The following is a 4,223-nucleotide window of genomic DNA, read 5'->3' as shown; positions in this document are numbered from 1 at the left end:
CCCGAATATCCATGTCAAATATCCTCTCTCCCGAAAACGATCATACAAAAAATTATCATGATGACGTATTATAATAACAACAGCTGTCAAGCTTAAAGGTACAATGAATCAACAAAACTTTGGAGCAGAGTAAGTTTGATTGAAAATCAGGATCAAGTGATCTCCCTCTTTTGTTTAAGTGATCATCATATGCATTTATTCAGGTAATGTTAACCAACTTATATTTACACCTTATAATCCTATGTTGTGTGGATTGAAGGACGTTTACATAACTAATAAATTCCTTGGAAAGTAAAATTTTATGACCCTGTAATCCTCTACTACTATGGATTGTACGTGTTAACATTCCTTGAAATCCTCTATTATGTTCATTGAAGGACGTTTACATACTTCCCGTTGGTAATTATTTTGTAAGATGTTAACACACAAACCTTGTAATATTCTATGATAATGTATTTTGATTAAGCGTATTTTACCTACCTTGTAATAGTCTAGGATATGGATTGTATATATATCTATAGTACAAACCTTGTATTTCTTTAGGATGTCAATTGTATACTTAATGTAGTATACAGCGTATTGTCTAAACCTTGTTATCTTTCAGGATGTACATTGCATATTTAGCGTTTAACACCAACCAAGTAGTCCTCTAGGATATAGATTGTATTTTAATTTAGAATATAGTACAAACTTTGAAATCTTATAGCATGTCGATTTTAATATAGCGTATTGTACAAACCTTTATAATCCTCAAGGATGTCGATTGTATTTTAATTTAGTATTTTGTATAAACCTTGTTATCTTTTTGGATCTCTATTGTATATATAGTGTATTGGACAAATCTTGTAATTCTCTAGGATGTAAATTGTATAAATAGCCCATTATACCAACCTTGCAATCCTCGGTAATTCTCTAGGATTTCAAATGTATGTATACCGTATTGTACCAACTTGTAGTTTTATAGAATGTCAATTGTATATATAGCTTACTCTATCAACTTGAACTTTTCAAGGATGTCAATTGTATACTGGTATACACAGTATTGTACTAGCCTTGTAATCCTCTAGAATGTCGATTGTAATTGTAGTTTCAGTGAAGTATTCAACAAATGGATCCGCTGACTTTACTCTGGCTTTAAATACTGTAATAAAGAAAGTAAAATAAATTTTAAGAACACAATTTTTTGGCAGAAACAGGTTATTATATAATTACATCGATGTATGTTTTGTTTCCTATTATTTAAGGGTTTTTTTAGGTGATACCAAAAGTAATGTCTATCAATAAGAAAGAGGTAAGAATAAAAAAACCAAACACTTACACTATTTTTTACGATGACCTTGGCTTCCCCATTCCGTTCTTACAACGGCCTTGGCTTTTTCACTCATTTCATGCGACGACCTTGGTTTTTCTCATTCAGTTCTTACCATAATCTTGGCTTTCCCTCTCACATTTTCCAATAATCTCTGTTTTCTCACACAGTTCGATGACCTTTCTCATTTAGTTCTGACAATGACCTTGACAAATGAAACATATACATACTTATAATATCGAGTCACGGTCTTGACATTCTATCTATCCAAGTTACGATTTGCATGTATGAAATATATATAGGAAATTTTCGTCAAAACTCGATTATCAGTACTTTGCAGAGGGGATACAAGTATTTGACCTTGAAGCAAGACAAGCATATACAGATATTAAGGTCACAAGGTTGCATAGAAAATACCGTACAAGTGGAAATTTTAGCAAGACGCAAATTTAGCGATTTGTGCTTAAAAACTTATAATTTTATTTTAAGCGAGATGTATATTTAGCAATTTTAAAATGTACATTAAACTAGCTATAGAAACAAAAACGCAATTAATTTTTAGCAATATTCAATTTTAGCAATCTTGGCACCCTCGCTATTAATGCCAAAATTAAGTCCTTGCTAAAAATTCTACTTATGCGGTAACACTTGATCCAATGATGAATTCTTTTTCTTCAAACCCTCAAGTTTAATTGGGAATTTGCAGTTCTCCGCCATACTGACAATTTATGGCTTCTCCATATGATTGAAAAAATTTGAGAAGTACTTAAACAAAACAAAAAAAAATAAATAAAATTAAAAAAAACATGAAAAAATACCCCCCCCCCCCAAAAAAAAACACACACACACACACGCTCCCTTACCCTCACGCACACAAAAATAATACTAGTAAATTAAAAACAAAATGAGACCTGGTATTTTCATCATCAAGCGAATTGTCATAATTGTACAAAGTCAATCAGGAGAATCAAATAAAAATTTCAATTTATCAAAACTAAATGCAAAATTTAAAAAGAAAAAAAAAAGAATTATATAATTCAAGAAATTAATATCAAACTAATATATCACAGATACACACCATATGTTGCAGAGCAGAATTCCTCCTGGTCTATTTTTGGAACCGGGCTGCAACCAAAGGCAACAGAAAAGATAACCCCAGTAGCAAAGATTTTAACCAACTGCGACGCCATTTTAAATAGTAACCGAAAAGAAAATTAAATGACTGTAGTTTTTTTATATTTATACAAATTTTATCTTCCTCTCGGCTATATTGTATATAAATGGAGTGACAAGGCCATAAATATTTTGACTAAAATGTACCAACCTACCCTACCGGCTGATTTGTATTTTTTAAGTTAGATAAATGTATATTATCAACAAATAATTTTGCCTGGTCGTAGAAAATTCTAAGGTAAAAATTAAAAATAATTGAATGAATGAAAACTGACCATAACAGTGAACATCTATAAAAAAAAAGTTCAAAGAGCTCATGAAAATACTGTATTTTTGTATATGAATTTTATTTTGTCTGTAAATATATTGATTTCATGGAAACGGAACGAAAATTTGAATAATAATGCCCGTTCGTCCGTCTGTAAAATAAAAGGTTTGTCTTTATTTATTGTAATTTAAATTTTAAAGGCTTTATGAAAATGCATAATATTAAATGTATAAAGTAAGGAAAAATAATAACAAACCAATGCCATCCAAAACCCATCCCGTCAACACTATACCATCTAAAAAAAAGAATGTAACATAACAGACAACAAAATATTTAAAGTCTAAATATTTTTCATTTCTCTGTATAAACAGGCCAAAGAACTGCAAACGATAGTATTGTTTTCCTGCCTACCTCCAAGTCAATTTTCAAAAGTTAACATATTTCAATTGATGATTTTTTATATTTTTTATAGATAATTATATGGATTTTTATAAAACAATACTTTTTTGGAAAAACAAAGAGAGATGACTCTAAAATTTTGGTAAAACTTGTGTTTTTCACTATAGAAATCAATGGAAAAAGGAAAATATTTTTAAAACATCTCTCCCCCCCCCCCCCCCGTGTCACAAAAATTCCTTTTTACATGTAATATGGAATGGTTTATCACAAATTCATACCAAAGTTTTTTGTGACACGGGGGGGGGGGGAGGGGACATTTGTTTATTGACAAAAAACGATAAAAATGCTTATTTTCCACAAATTTCAAAGCGATATACAACTGAAACATTATAGTTTTTTGAAATATTTATGTTTGATTTATTTTCCTAAAACAGAAGAAAAGATAAAAGGAACATTAATCAATAATCATATCCAAGACTATATCAAAATACGGTGATGCTTGAAACCCCGATTTCAATGGAAAATATCGTCTACCCCCCTTTTTTCAAGAGCTGGAATTAAGGATAATTAACTGTTTAGCGCTGGTATTATGACGATTTATCAATTACTATTGAACTGTTCCTTGTATTAAACAAAGATTTTATGGCCGAATTCCAATTCATATTGAATTAATTGGTTCCAAAATGTAGGCGGGAATCGAGAGTTAGCGTGCGTGTTTCTTTTTAATCATGAATCTTGTTTATGATATAAAACTTACCGATAATCTGAGAAACTATCGAATAAGCGTTTAGTCATAAATTCAGCGGGTTATGTAAGGATTTATGGGTCTAGAAATATTTTAAACACGTACTGGTAAAAAAAATTGAATTTCTTTGAAAAGGGGTTGAATTCAGATTAATGACGTAATGTACTTATTAGATCTGTAATTTCTATTCATTGGTTTACATGTATATCTTTAATTTGTTCTTTCCAAGAAATGTTTCATTTGAAAGCTATAACGTAGAAACTTTGTAAAAGAGATAAAAGTGGGTTACTATAGTCGATCCTTTAACGGATACTTTAGGCAGATAGATA

At 30.3% G+C, this 4,223-nt stretch overlaps 1 long non-coding RNA gene across 1 annotated transcript; it reads right to left on the bottom strand.

The window, feature by feature from the left end:
- Positions 1-1,052: 1,052 nt before the first annotated feature.
- On the bottom strand, positions 1,053-2,499 carry LOC134279889 (uncharacterized). The gene is made up of 2 exons (XR_009994780.1): positions 2,388-2,499; positions 1,053-1,141 (listed from the first exon to the last, which is right to left on the bottom strand). It is a non-coding gene; the product is annotated as an uncharacterized LOC134279889 (long non-coding RNA).
- Positions 2,500-4,223: the final 1,724 nt, after the last annotated feature.

This window comes from Saccostrea cucullata, unplaced genomic scaffold (assembly GCF_032062105.1).
Source record: "Saccostrea cucullata isolate Sc308-1 unplaced genomic scaffold, CSIRO_AGI_Scuc_v1 ctg2723, whole genome shotgun sequence".
NCBI lineage: Eukaryota > Metazoa > Mollusca > Bivalvia > Ostreida > Ostreidae > Saccostrea > Saccostrea cuccullata.
The sequence above is the reverse complement of the archived record's forward strand: the minus strand, read 5'-3'. Positions and strand labels throughout refer to the sequence as shown.